General features: G+C 28.7%; 2 protein-coding genes across 4 annotated transcripts in view; one reads left to right on the top strand and one right to left on the bottom strand.

Moving 5' to 3' along the window:
- The window catches only part of LOC111683416 (autophagy-related protein 16), a 203,784-nt gene that overhangs the window by 109,284 nt on the left and 78,489 nt on the right, over positions 1-16,011 (top strand). The window lies entirely within an intron of this gene.
- The window catches only part of LOC111683417, a 154,409-nt gene that overhangs the window by 89,899 nt on the left and 48,499 nt on the right, over positions 1-16,011 (bottom strand). Inside the window, exon 2 of the mRNA XM_046949852.1 lies at positions 7,574-7,626. The gene's annotated coding sequence lies outside the window, so the exon portion shown is untranslated. The remainder of the gene's footprint in view (positions 1-7,573; positions 7,627-16,011) is intronic.

Here is a 16,011-nt window from a genome sequence, read left to right as displayed (position 1 = left end):
ATGTTTTTCCTTGAAAGCTACAAATAAGTTTTTATTTTTCTCTATAGAAAACTTTAAATTTACTCTAGAAAACATTGAAAGCTTCGAATGGTTCCTCTATAAAGCTTTAAATGCTATCTCTAAAAAGCTTTAAATGCTTTCTCTATAGAGCTTTGAATGCTCTCTTTACAAAGCTTTGAATGCTTTCCCTAAAAAGCTTTGAGTGTTCTCTCTAAAAATCTTCAAATGCTTTGTTTATAAAGCTATGAATGTTTATTGTAGAAATCTTAAAGTATTTTGAAAGGTTCCATGAGAAATGTAGTAAAAACTTTTAACGTTTTCTCTGAACAGCTTTAATTGCTTTTTCTAAAAAAGTTTATGCATATATTAATGTTTTCTATAAAAAGCTTTGAATATTTGTTCAAGAAAACTAAAAATTTTATTTATAAAGTTCTAAAAAACTGATTGTTTAAGAATGTTATTTCTATAAAACTGTAGAAAGCTTTGAATGATAATTTAAGGAAACTGAGAGTTTTCTTTTGGGGAAAACTGAATGTGCTCTTTACAACATTCAGAGCTTCCTAGTGAAGGAGAGGTCTTTAAAAAGCTTTGAATACTTTATTTATAAAGCTTTGAATGCTTTATTTATTAGGAATGTTAATTCTAGAAATCTGAAAGTTTTCTGAACAATTGAGATGTATAATAAAAATGTTTATTGTTTTCTCTAAAAAGCTTTGATTGCTTTATCAAAAAGAAGTTTAACAGCTTTGAATGTTTATTTTAGTGTTATCAAACTTGGCATTTTTTTTTTAGAAAATTCTGGAAAATAAGGAAGGTTTCTTTAAAATGCTTTTAATTCTAGAAAATTGAGAGTTTTCTTTAGAAAAAACTTAATGTTCTGTTTAGAACTTTCAGAGCTTCCCAGAAAATAAGCTTATAGAGACATAAACATATTTTATTTATTTGGAAGATTTCTAGAGAAAACAAATAAATATATCTAAATAACTTTTTAATTTAGAAAGATTTGAATAAGTTTTATTGAAAGCTAATTTTCTGAAAAGTTTTGAATACATTCTTTTGAAATTAAAGAAAGTCTGTAAAGGAAACTGCGTTTCTATTGAAAATATTTTATATTACCGATAAACTTCGTTAATAAAAATGAGAGAAAATATATGTTTGGCGCATAACGTTTTTAGACAGAAGAGCACAAACTTGTTTCTACTATTTTGTTTATTTCACCTGTTTCCCTCATTTATTTTATGACCCATAGTGAATAGAGTGCCTAACTATTAAAATTATTTTTCTACTTTTGTGGCAAAATATCTAACAATGTTGGTAATGACGTTGTTAAATGTTAAAAGTGTATCTAAGACATCAGCATCAACAGCAACAATATACAAAAACTATATATTGGCAGTTAAAAACCTGTAAAGCAAGATTTTTCTTAAAAAAAATCTAAAATTTAAAATACACAATTTTAACAGAAAATTTACGCATTTCTCAGACACACACAATGACCAAAGCAACTTGCAACAGTTCAGCCATTCATACTTCAATTTAAGATTTATTTTCATTTTGGTCATCATCAATTTGCTGCGAATTGCAAGAATGAATAGAACAAAAAACACACAATGAAAATAAAAGAAATGTGTCACTAATGTTAACAATTGAACTGTTTATTCAAAATGTGCCCCCTAAAATAAATAAAAGGAATGAAGCAAAAAAACTGTTGCAAGAAGTCTAAAAAAAAGAAAAAAAAAAAACAGATTTCAATTCGCATTTTCTATTTTAACTGACATGACGACGGCTATTTAGCCGTGTAATTCTTTCAATGAATTTGAACTTTTATGTCGTTTAAAGTTTTTTCCTTCTATTTTTTGTAAATAAATGTGTCCATATGTCCACGTTAATGTTGCAGTTGTCCTCTTTTTTACATTTCCTTTGTATAGAGTACGTTTTTTTACGAAAATTCTTTTTATTTTTCTTTTACCATGTTTTGGTGTCTTTTATCGGACATGTATGTTTTTTTTAGTGTTGTATACCCACTTGAAATTGATGCGGTCAAGTCAATTGCTCGTAATTATATAGCTTTTTTAAAATATATTGCATTTAAACGTTTTAAAATGCTTTAAATTCTTTGTATTGCTCTCCCCTTGTCGATCGATGATTTTTTTAAGCTTTGTGAGAGATATTTATGTTATAAAAATATTTCTTTGAAGGTGGACATGTAAAATATAGAAAATTGTAATTTAGTAAATTTCTTTTTATTATATTTTCTAAATCTATAATTTGGAAAATATTTGAAATTAAAGAAAATTGTGTGTGTTATTATATGTTGAATTTGGAAAAGAAATTTAAATTGGAAAATATTTTAAAAGGGTTTAAGAGAGTTGTTAATATTGTTAGCTTTTTAACTTATGAAACTGAGAGTTATCGTTTTTTTTCAACTTTAACATATGGTCTTGTCACTAGATATTATCTCTCATTTATTTAAAAGAACTATTTTATATAAAGTGTCATTCTTGTTTCTGTGACTGAAGGCTTTGAAACTTTCGATGAAGTTTATAACTTGACAACACACGCTCCGTGTATCTTTTGAGTTGTTTTTTATTTTACTTTCCAAATTGTCCATATATGCTATATACACGGAGTTGACAGATCTTACAATATTGTCAGAATATTTCTTACCGTATGAACATACAATTTTTGTCTTGAAAAGTTTCGAAAAAAAGCATTGTCAATACATTGTAAAACAAAACACGATCTGACGATCGTGTAAACACACAATGTAATGTGTAAGATAACTTTCTTACAATTTTTTTCCAGCTGAGTGAGTTTATGCACCTGACAAACAGTTCAGGCAATGTCTAACTTTTGTCATAGAATAATCTGACAAGAGTATGTACTGCAAATTAATGTTGGCTGATAAAGTTATTATTTGACAAATTTTGTCTGTGCCTTTTTTACACATCTGCTATGTATACAAGTTTGACAGAAAATGTCTCACCGTCTTAACTTTGGCAGAAAAAGCATTGTCAATATATTGTAAAACAATAGAATTGACGGACATCTGACATTACAATGCCATTGTCATATAAATGTAAGATAATATTCTAACAATTTTTATTTTTAGATGTGAGAATTTTATGCATTTCACAAACAATTCTAGTAATGTCTTATCACGGATCTGGCAACTTTTGACATAGAACAATCTGACAAGAGTAAGAACTGAAAATTTCTGTAGGCCGATTAAATTATTGTCTGACAATTTTGTTTGGTAATAAAATTGTAAAGTTTTCTTACAATTGTCTGAATCAGCAATTTACCTGTTCTTTGTCAGTATATTGGCATCACATTAACAAATCTGACATCATTGTAAGATAAGAAATTCTATTCTGAGAACGCTCGGCCACACATTATAATATCTGTTGAAAAATATTGGCTCTTATGCCTTATAGATTGATGCAGAAAACATTCTCTGAGATACGATTTATTTCCAAATTGTCTTAATTTAGAATTGGCCTCAAAAAATAAGCAGTGATTTGGAGCGGCATCCAAACTTTACAAAATAAAAAAACTGTTTTCTATAACTTGAATAATTTATCGAAAACTTTTTACTTAAACATTTTCTTATCTTTAGAAATTTGTTTAGATTACATTTTTAATCCTAAAGCAAACAGCTTATTTCTTAAAGGAAATAGATTTAAAGTCTGTCTACATTTCTCTTATAATGATTTAAACAAAAAATAAAACATTTCCTTAAATAAATAAGTTTTACACAAAAAAAAAAAAACTATAAATAATTAGGAACACGAGTATATAGCATATAACATTTTTAATCTCAATTTGTCTGCCACACTTACAAACTTCATTCAAACGATTTATATTTATTGCAATTTGCTACAATTTCAAAGGAAGACATTAATAAATAGAAAAAAAAATAAAAATAATTTATTTGAAATATTGAAAGAAAATGCCGGTTACAAAAAATTTAAAAAAATCAAGGTGTAAAATAAAACACTAAAGAACATTAACGGTATTCACTTAATAAACCAAATATTACAACAAAGTTAAAATTAAGAAAAAAAAATCAATTTCCAAAAATTTAAAATTTATAAATATTTATTCTTAAATTTCATCATTAAGTGCATATCCTTATTGTTATTAAGCGAACACACATGTATTTTCTTTAAACATAAACAAAACGTGATTGTTGCAGGGGAAATAAGAGGGAGATAATGCTGTTTGCAGAGCAAAAAAAATCTGTTAACAATCATTGGCAACATACATTGCCTTCATCAAACACATCAAGTACAAGTTTAGTACAAGTTTTTGAACTTATTGTTGCTGTTTGTCGTAACATCAACAACAAAAACTTGTCTACAAAAGCAGGTGAATACAAAAATTTATGGATTTTTTGTTGTTCTTCTTTAAAAAAAAAGATTGCATTTTTTTTGTTTCATAAACTAAATAGCAACTTTGAATAAAAAACGATTCATTTCCTTAACGATGTTTAGCCAGCAACTTAAAGGGAAAATTTCTTTACAAGATTAATTATTAGTTTAATTAGAAGGATATACTCCCATTTTCACCACCTTCAGTTATCCTTAACTGGTAGTTATTCTTCCAGTTAAGACTATTTTTGTATGAGAACTGTCAATATGTCTTTAAGCTAAAGAATACCTAGACATTGTGAAAATTACGAATTTGCACAGAAAAAAATGTTGTTAGTTTTTCAATTAACTTATTTTTCTTGTTTTTTTAATTTTTACTTAAACAATTTTGTATTTGTTTTACTTTTCTCATGGTTTTGAATATAAATTTACAAATTGGATGACATTTTTAATTGAATCAATTATTTTCTTTAATTGTTTTTATATACACTAACCAGCAAAAAAGTGAAATTTACTACTTTAAAGTACTGAAAAAGACCTGAAGAAGTAATGATTTTAACACATGCTTCTCATAGGAGGGATGCCCTTTATATTTGATTCAAAATTCGCTTCATCTGAAGTCATTCTCAGGAAGTAATTTGTATGTCCTTTTTTTGAAGTTATTAGGAAGTGAAACTGTAGTATTACCCAGCAAAAAAAGAACTTCTAAAGAAGCCAAAAGGAAGTAGAATTTACTCCATGGAAGTACTGAAAATGATCTGAAAAAGTGATTGATATTAACACAGGCTTGTCATAGGAGGGATGTCATTATACCCTACACCACTTTAGTGGGGTGGGTATATTGTTATACCCTACACCACTTTAGTGGGGAGGGTATATTGGGTTTGTGCTGATGTTTGTAACATACAAAAATATTCGTCGTATACCCACCTTAAAGTATACCAATCGGCTTAGAATCATTTTCTGAGTCGATTAAGCTATGCCCGTCCGTCCGTCCGTCCGTCCGTCTGGCTGTCCATGTAAACCTTGTGCGCAAGGTACAGGCCGCAATTTTCAAGATAATTGGATGAAATTTGGCACACATGCTTCTTTTGGCCCAAGGACGAAGCGTATTGAAAATGGTTAACATCGGTCCATTATTTTGACTAGCCCCCATACAACCGTACCCCCGAAATAGGGCCTTTTTGCTTACAATTAATTTAAATGATCTATTATGTCAACAAAAGTCGACAAAACTTAGTTTTATAAAACTTTAAATGACACTACCGATTTTTGTAATGATCGGGCTTCATTTGACCCTTCATACAAAATCCCCTTCAGAAAATGACTTAAAGGTCAAAATTCACTTACAAACACTAATAACACTTTTAAATTCTACATACATAATATTGAAGAAGACTTAACTGATCCTACCAACATTTTTAAGGATAGGGCCATATTTTGCCCTACTCCTCTTAAGCCCTCTTAAAAAAAATCTCTTTTTTTGCCAAAAAAAAAAGTAAAAATGTTCCGAAATAAAGTTAAAAAAACAAACCAAATGCTTTATTTTTTTAAATAATCCCCATTTTAACATACATACTGACTGGTGTAGGGTATCATATGGTCGGTTACGCCCGACTATACATTCATACTTGTTTTTATTTGATTCCAAATTCGCCGCAGGAATGCCCTGCTTTAGCCGCTAAGAGAAACAGTTTTCTTCGAAGTTACTTTATAGCGAGATATCAGGGTATAAAATTAATGACATATTTAGATTTCTTACAGGCTGGATCTTATATCATACAATATTACATCTGACGAGTGGAGTAGTTCTATCAAAACAAAGTCCTTTCAACTCTACTTGACTGTTCGCGTCTATCACGATAACCAACCAACCAAACTTTTAAGTTTTTCAATTGCTTCCTTCATTATTTCAATCATCGACTTAATTGATTTTTAATAAATGTTTAACTGAGCTGCCTATTATCATTATCTTTAAAATTGATGTTTTATTTTATTAAAAATTTAATGTGAATTGTTTTGATTATTTTGTAATTGTAAAAAACGTTAAAAATTTCGTGATAGAATCATTATTTTGTTGCTAAACTTGCTTGCTATAATTAATTTGGTAACACAGGCCGACAAATTTTGAAAATTATCGAAATCCTGAGATCAAGTTTGACGTTTTAAAGGATTCACCCTGCTGAATCAGCAGATTTTCGCCATCACATCCGGTATTTGAGATCGTGTTCTGATGTTTGAAAAAAGCCATTTTTGTGACGTTATGTCATCTTTCTGTGACAAATAACAGAAAGAGAATATGTCCGATATTAAGCCTTTATTTTAAAGTTGACTGATTTTTGACACAATATCTTAAAACTTAAATGTGTTAGAGCAATTCTGAGTTATATTCGAATTTGATGGTGCTCAATCCTTTGGAAAATAACCCATTTTCTCTGCGATAAAAATTTGTCGGCCGGTGTAATTAAAACACATTTTCAGTTATTTTCTATGTAAGTTAACCTCTCTCAACTCCATATTTAAATATAATATTTTTGAAATAAAAATTAATCCTTTTATAAATCTGTCTTCTACAAAACAATGATTTATTTAAAAAAATATAGTTTCTAGACTCTTTTAGCTTATCAGTTTAATTAAAATAAAAATACAAAAACAAGTAAAATCACATCACTATTCGTACTTAAAGTTATCGGGTAATCTAATCTCTTTTCAGGTAATTTCAAATATAGCAACTACAAAAATAGGAATAACAACTGTAGAACAACAACAAATTTTTTTCAACATTCTTATTTCCTCACGTTTTATTAATTAATAAAACATTTTTTTCCCTAAACAAGACAAAAATTATAAAAATACTAAAAAAAAGTTCGCACGTGTTTAAATTTCATTCATTCAAACTTTTATAACAAAATTTTACTCTAACAGTCTGTCTAGCTTAATAAAGCTCGTTTATCTCCTATCTAAAGATTATGTTAATATTCAGTTAAAATTTTTAAATTCAATTCTCTTCAGATAAACCCAATGACCTTCTTTTTGTTTCTATTTATATTTCTTTGAAATTAAGTTTAAAGTTTAACCACCAAACTACACCCTCTTGGCTTTATGCTAATACAAGCCATTAGATTTGCAAATTTATTTTGACTTTTTCATTTCATTTTGCAAAATTTTATATTAATACTCAAAGATATAACTCAACTTACCAATAGTTTCCTTTTGCTTCTTTATTGTCCATAGAGTCAGAGAAAGTTGTTTTCTGTAATGAAATTAATGTTTAAAATAAAAATTAATAAAAAATTTTTTGAAATCTTTAAGAACGTGCTTTTAAATTTATGCTGAAGATATGTTTTATTTATTTAAATATTTTTTTCCTCTTCAAAATATTTTGAAAGATGTCTTTGTTGTTTGTTTTAATAAAAGCTTAATAAAGAAAGTGATTATGATAAATGTTTGTCATTATTTTTAATTAGGTTGGAGTTTATGTCAAATTTAAAAATATTATATCAAAAGATTTAAAAGTGAAAAATATTTAAAATGTATATTAAATTTATCGAAAAAATTTATAAAACTATATAATTTTTTGAAAATTTCTATAAAGCAATATTTATCAAATATTTTCTGTAAGTGGAGAATATATCCTATTAAGCCAGAATTTCCCACCTGAAAAAGGAGAGTGATACCTCAAACATGAATTAAACACAAAAATTCTTTTCCATTACAGCTACAATTCCCATTGCACCGTTTATGTATCGGTACAAGGAACAGGGGGAAGTGATACCTCTTCTATGAAAAATGTCTATATCTGGAAAACCATTATAGCTAGAATTGTCAAATTTTGCACAAACAACATTGACATCTGTATTAACATTTGTTTGATAGAATCATGGAACCTACCATATGGCTTAAATACCAAAAATTCAAATATCTGTTAAACCAGTAGAAATTTGAATAAAATGTGTTAACTTACAAAAGTAGGCGTGGCGCCCTGCATATAAAATAAATACAAAAATTATTAGATCTAGAAACAATTGGAGTTAAAATCCTCAAATTTTGCAGAAACGACTTTGACATCGAAGTGAATATTGAGGCAGTAAATTAGTTGACTAGCCGCGAAAGGCGTGGCACCCCCATATGAATTAAATAAAAAAATAATTGTCTTAGAAACTATTACTGCTAAAATCATCAAATTTTGCACTAAGAATTTTAGCTTCCATGTAAACGTTTGGGTAATATATAGGCGGACATTTATATAGGTAGCGATTTGGGCAGGCGCGGATCCAAGAGGAGAATTTCCCCCCCAAAACCAAAAATTTTTCATACAAAATGTAAAAATGAGGAATGAAATTGATATAAGTAAAAAAGTAAAATTTCCACTCCAAACTCTTGAGCTGGATCCTCGCCTGGATTAGGTAGACTATTATAATCTTCAAAGTGAGTTTTTATTAATTTTGTTTTTAGGGCAGCAAAGAACACAGGGTATTCTCTATAAGAATAATGTTTAGTTGACATAAGTAATTATTTCGTCTGATATTCATAAATTATGTTTCCTGGACATGGTTTCTTCGAATTTTTTAAAATTTGGATCTAACTTCTACGCAAATCTGACAATGAGAGCTTTACTGTCCTAACCTCAAACCCCCTGCTTTAAATTTTCAAAATACGTTCGTCAAATGATAGACTCGCTTTCCCTTCCTTTATATTTTTTTTTAAATTCGTTTATTCAGTTTTTATAGTTGTACCCGTAATCGTGTGGGTTGCCTCAAAGGGGTAATACATTACCAGTTCTATGTTATGTAATACCAGTTCTGAGGAATCTTATGGTTTTTCCTTCTCGTTATATAAAAGGTATGCACACGATACAAATTTTGTCCATAAGATATTAAGTCGGCAAATATGTTAATTTCTGTCCAGTACACTCATCTCGCTATTGTAGGCACTTCTGACAGGAAGCAAGTATTATAATCATTTCCGATTCTGGATTTTCAATGCAGATGTCCATGCTTGTTTTTAACTCTCCAATAACAACGTATGTTATTGAAGAGTTACTTTCAAAATGTATGCATACGTACGATAACACCATGTTGTCAGACAACAAAACTTTGTTAGACAACACATCGTTGTCAAACCTGTAACAATTCGTTGTCAAAATCAAAGCGCTAGTGTGGTAAGCCCATTCTTTGGAAATAGTTTTATAAACCAAGAGTGTCTACAAACAACTTCGCTTTAAGAGCCAAATCAATCTTGTATTCTTTACGGATCTCGCTTCTTATACATAAAGGGAAAAATACGTTTTCAAACTATACACGCTTAGTGTCAAATTGACACCAAATTGTTTTTTACTCTTCAATAACAACGCCTGTTATTGAAGAGTTACTTGCAAAATTTATGCATACGTACGACAACACCATGTTGTCAGACAACACAATTTTGTCGGACAGCACAACGTTGTCACACCTGTAACAATTCGTTGTCGAAATCTATATGCTAGCGTGGTAAGCCCATTCTGTGAAAATAGTTTTATAAACCAATAGTGTATATTACAAAGTTTCGTGAGCCAAACAACTTCGCTTTAAGAGCCTAATCAATCTTGTAAGCTTTAGCGATCTCGCTTCATTCGAACCATTTAACTAACAGTTTTTAGTTTTTATTCACAATTTCCTAAATCATTTTAAACATTGTTAGAATATCTGATATTTTATTTAAATTTGTTTCTCTTCTCATTAATTTCAAAATTTTAAACAAAATGAAAGTATGACACTTGGCTTTTTAATCAGTTTTTTTTTATTTTTTTCTCTCAAAGCAACAAAATCATGTTGCAACCATCTTACTAGTTTTGTTTAATTTAGTTTATTTTCCTAAACTTTTAGTTTATGTGTCAGACGATTTGACCACATTAGTATTCCATGATTTTATGCCACATAAAAATCCTTGATATGAATTATAAATGACAACAACATGTGACACATTTTTCACAAAAAAAGAGAAAAAAAATCCAAGACGATATGGGAACCACATCTATGTAGAAGAGGACAACATAGATATTAAAAGCAAGATGAACTAAAAAAAACTTTCAAAACAAATGAAAAACTAGGTTAAATTTAATATTTTCTTTTAGCCACTCTGCCACAGTTTGCTTATCATAGAGGTATAAAAATAACAACAACTACAACATTTTCTGAGAACCGCAAAAAAACTTTGCAAAGGACATAAAACATTAACATTGAGAAAAAAACTAAAAGCAGACAAAATATTACATATGAATGCCACTGTGTAAACTGATGATGTTGAGAGTATCTGTTCTGTGTGGCAACTAAAACAACAACATCTGACGAAAAAAAAAAACCTAATGGGGATGTTGTTGCACATGTATGTTGATGAAAACATGGCCGAAACTGATGCTGGTGAATTTTTAAACCCACATTTTATGTTCGATATGTGCTGTAGTATGTTGCAGCAACATAAGCAAAATACAGGAAAAAAAGAGAATAACTTGTGGCGGAAATTTACATTATTAGATTAATGTTTAATAAACATTGTCTTTTTGTTGTTGTTCTTCTTGTAGTTGAATCTCCTGCCTTTTGCTCTCAATGGCCATTTGTAGCACATTAATTCATGTGGCATATATAAAACTTTTAGTTGCAACATTTTATTTCTTTTTTATATATATTCTTTATAGAACATAAATGCTATGAATTTATGCATTTTTAATAAATAAAATAAAAATAAAAATGTTAATATTTGCCACACACATTCACAAGTTGTTTAATCGAAATTAAATCAAAATCGACAAAAAAATGTATACCACAACTTTTGTTGCAAAAAGAAGAAAGATAGACATCAGAAAACATATTAAAGAGAAGCTGTATTCGTTTAAAGTAAAATACATACTAAAACTATATACATCGTTGAGCTAAGTGAGAGCTACAATCGGCGTTTACGAAATGGAACTGATTTAGCAAGTAATTAGGTTTGGTTGCAAGATTTGGGATCCCCATTTTATGGGAAATTTTGTTGAAAGAGAACTATATATCGATAGCGAAATTAATGCCCAATGTGTAGAATTTCAAGTTCTTGAACCCATTTCATCTAATTTCGACTAACGCCTGGCAATAATATAGAAAGTACTCTAGAGTTCCTCTATTCTCTTCGAAAACTCTGTGTTCTTTCAAATTTTGTTCCTTCATTATTGTATAGTTATGCCCGTTAATCTATTATGTTCACATGGAAACGTACCATCATTATAATCTCGGACCTATAACTTCTGAACTTCATATCTATTACTCCAATTGTGCGTTTAGTATTCTTTCGCCCATGTTCATTTCGCTCATTTCAAAATGTTTGGTGTTCGTTGGATTAACTTAATCAAGCTCTCTTCTTTTTGAGCGAATTCCGATTATCGATCATGAATTTCTTATCCATTGCAAACGATTTTACACATTCTGTAATAACACGGACTTCCATAGGGAAAGCAATGTTGTGAATTTTAGATCTAGAGCCCTAAACCCGTTTTGTCTCCGAGTTTAATTCATTCGTGTAAGAAATGATTCCCTCAGGGGTTTGCAGTCTATGACCAATGTCTGACAGGTTCTATTTCCGGGATGTGATAAAGCACGTCATGTGTTTGTGTTTAGAACAAGTCTAGTAATCGGCTTCGTTTTTATAGGCATTTTGGAAGAAAGAATGTCTAAGGCTTTTCTCGTAGAGAAATCAAGCTATGGCACTATGCTACATACTCTGTCCATAAAGAGATTTCAAAATAATTTTGGATAATTTTTTCTCTTATTTTAAATAATTTTTAATAAATTTTTCTTTTTAAAGAATTTTTCGTAAATTGTACATTAGGCTGACAGTTTGCGATAAATTGTATATTTATAGAAAGCATTCAAAAACTGAAAACCTCTATGCAGTTGAGAAAAAAAAAACGCATAGCCTTAAAATATCTATTTCAATTCTTGACCACATTGATGCTGCAGCAACACTTGCAGCTTCTAATTGATGACTGTTTCTTTCCAGTCTTCAAGCACAAAAATTCCAACAGCTGTTGTTAAAATGCTAATGATAATGGCCAACACTGGCTGGTTGCTCATAATGCTTTTTACTCAGGTAATTTTGATGTGGCATAGCATCTTAAGAAGCTGTTTAAAATTCAACATTTTGTTCTGCAAGTTTTTGCTTCAAACAGTGGAAAAAGAGTAAAGTTTATTTATATTTATTTTTTGTTAAGTATGAAAAAAAAATTATAAAAAATCAACGAAAAACTGTGTGACGACATGCTAACATAAAATTTTTCAAGCCAATTTCATGTAATCAAGTTTACAAGTTCAACACTTGACTCTGGAAAAAAACACACAAACACACACACAAAAACAAAAATTAAGCCAGACTCCTAAGAATAAAAATCTTGCAAAAAGTTTTTATTATGGTGTTGTTTATAAGTACATTAATATAATTCTTTATTATTTTTTCTTTTAGTTAAATAAAGAAATAACTAAAACAACTCATATCTTTTGGCTATATTGCAGAATTAAAAAAAATCTATGTGAAAATATTAGCAAACAGCAGTAGATACAGCACCAAAATCGTGCCCAAAGAAAGTTTCTTTTTTTAATTTTTTTCCATCTTTCTTTCTCAGTCTGAATTTATTAGGTGGTTACAGTTTTTTTATTTTAGCTACTTTTTTTGCATTATGAACTTTATTGGTAGACCTAATCATATTATAACTTTGTTTTTTTCTTAGTTTTGGTTTTCTTTATTAAAAAATAAATATTGCAAAGAAAACTGGAACGTGTGATTAAAGAACATTATTTTTGCTAAACAAGTTTTTTTTTCTTAAAAACATTTTTAAGATTTCTTTTAAATAGAGTGAGTATTGGCTTAATTGTAAATTTTTTTAATTTTCGCTATACATTTCCTATTTATTCAAATAATTCAAGTTTCAAATTATATATAATTTGAAAAGTATGCAGCTTCCATGTCTTCATCATGAGCTGATTAATGAATTAGAAAGCATTTATATAACACATTATTAATAAGACGTTATTAAAGTACTTCTATGCATTCAGTACGATATTTATTAGTCATTGAAAAGTAGTTAATAGGTAATAGGTAGACTAGACAATAGACTAGACTATAGACTAGACTATAAACTAGACTATAGACTAGACTATAAACTAGACTATAAACTAGACTATAGACTAGACTATAAACTAGACTATAGACTAGACTATAGACTAGACTATAGACTAGACTATAGACTACACTATAGACTAGACAATAGACTAGGCTATAGACTAGACTATAGACTAGACTATAGACTAGACTATAAACTAGACTATAGACTAGACTATAGACTAGACTATAGACTATAGACTAGACTATAGACTAGACTATAGACTAGACTATAGACTAGACTATAGACTAGACTATAGACTAGATTATAGACTAGATTATAGACTAGACTATAGACTCGACTATAGACTCGGCTATTGACTCGACTATAGGCTAGATTATAGACTATAATATAGACTAGAGTATAGACAATACTATGGACTAGACTATAAACAAGACTATAGACTAGACTAGAGAAAATACTATGGACTAGACCATATATAGACTATAGTCTAAACTAAAGTCGGGAATATAGTCTGGACCATAGTTTAGTATGGACTAGACTATAGTCTACTACGTGGTCTGACTAAAGTCCATAGAATTTCGCAGAATAAAGTCTACAGTATAGACTAAATCTGACATAGACTAGACTAGCCTGACGTATATTTAGAACTATAGTTTAGTCAGTACCTTGAGATTTTATTGAATAATTCTGAATTAATTTTCTATTTAAAAGATATTTTTAAATAAATTTTGTATTTAAAAGTGTGTTTAATGAATTTCCGGTTTTGAAGACATTTTCAATAAATTTCCCAAATTGTAAGAAATTTTCAATAATATTTTAATTTCAAGAAAAATCCTTTATAATATTTTAATTTATTAAAAGTATGTCCCAATTTAAGGAAATCTTAAATACTTAAAACAAATAATGAATATTTTTCAAATCATTTGTTTTTAAACAGTTTTGCCAATGTTTTTAAAGTCTGCTTATCCATCAAACTAGCATTATGTTTAAATTCAAAATTTTATGTTTTTTTTTAACTTTCAAAATCATAGAACAAAAAACAACTAAAAAATATCCTAAAGCCATTTTTTAATAATCATCTGCCATAACGAATAGTTTTCTATTAGTAAAAGCATAAAGAAATACTGTAACTTAATATTGAAAGAGGTTAACTAATATGAAAAGAAAACTAAAATTAAGAACAAAGATTGCAACCTAAAGATGACCCAACCTAAAGTCATTGTTAGAAAAAGAAAATAAAGAAAATATAAATTGGTAAAAACACCAACACAAATCCATCAAGAGGAAAGACTTGCAGTTTTGAAAAAAAACTACTTATAACACTTAACAATTTGTATTTAAACACGTTTGTTATTTCAAAACATAAATGGTTTTTGAAAAGAAAATAATTTTTCCTCAATAAGTCTCACTTTTGTGCACATTCAACTCAGTGGGTTGCTCTCATTTAGACGCAATTTGCATTTTTTTCTGAATTTTTAAACAGTTTTACTTAAACTTTAAAATGCATTTTTTTGTTAATAAATTTATATCTTGCTGCCCACACTTGCACTTGTTAGTGACAATTTTATGCAACACAGTGGTCATAACATGCGTTGATTGTGTATCTAATTTGTTAAAAAAATTTGTTGCTATTGTCAGTATTTGTATTTATTTAAAGTGTCAAAAAAATTTAATATCAAAACACTAACACTAGATAAAGTACAGATATTTTTTTAGATTTCTTAGTAACAGTGCTTTTAGTTATATTTTAATAAGATCAAACGGCCTTTCATTATAGCCAACACCACTATAATTGTGATGATGTTTGTAATACCCAAAAATATTGGTCCTATCCGGTGTCACTGAAAACCTCATGCATTTATTGAAAATCCCAGCAAAATCTTTACTTACCCGGTAAGTAATATTGGAGAAAAGTGTAAGTAGTTACTTTTTGGGTGAATAACTACTTATTTTTGTTCGACGATGACCAAAAAATAACTGGTCACAAATCTGCTTACACAACTTTTCCAGATTTAAAACTGGTTTTATAGTTATTTTTTATGTTTTCTAATCTATTCTTTTACTCAATGTCCCATTGGAATTGTTTCCAAACAAATGTAAATGTCAACATTTTTTTGAAAGAACTTCCAAAATCGACTACGGTTAGAAACACTCACTAATTCCTTATTAGATAAACGCTATAGACAATTGACTACAAATTCTGTTAAAAAAAAAAAAAAAAAAACATAATTTATGTTATTGATAACGACAACTTATTACCAAGTAATGTATGAAATAAGTACATTACCTACAATACTCATTACCAAAATTTGAAAATATTTTACTGAGATGGTTTAAATCAGCCAGACCCCACCAAGTGTAAAGTGTTCTCGTATCTCTACAAAAATCGCAATACTTATTTTAATATAAGTTTAGATAATTCCATTGATTTTCGTAATGATCGGGCTTCATTTGAGACACAAACTCAAGATCTACGCTTCTTTGCACTTTGTTCAAATTAGATTTTTA

This window comes from Lucilia cuprina, chromosome 4 (genome assembly GCF_022045245.1).
Source record: "Lucilia cuprina isolate Lc7/37 chromosome 4, ASM2204524v1, whole genome shotgun sequence".
NCBI classification, from domain to species: domain Eukaryota; kingdom Metazoa; phylum Arthropoda; class Insecta; order Diptera; family Calliphoridae; genus Lucilia; species Lucilia cuprina.
This window is presented reverse-complemented; position numbering and strand designations above follow the sequence as displayed.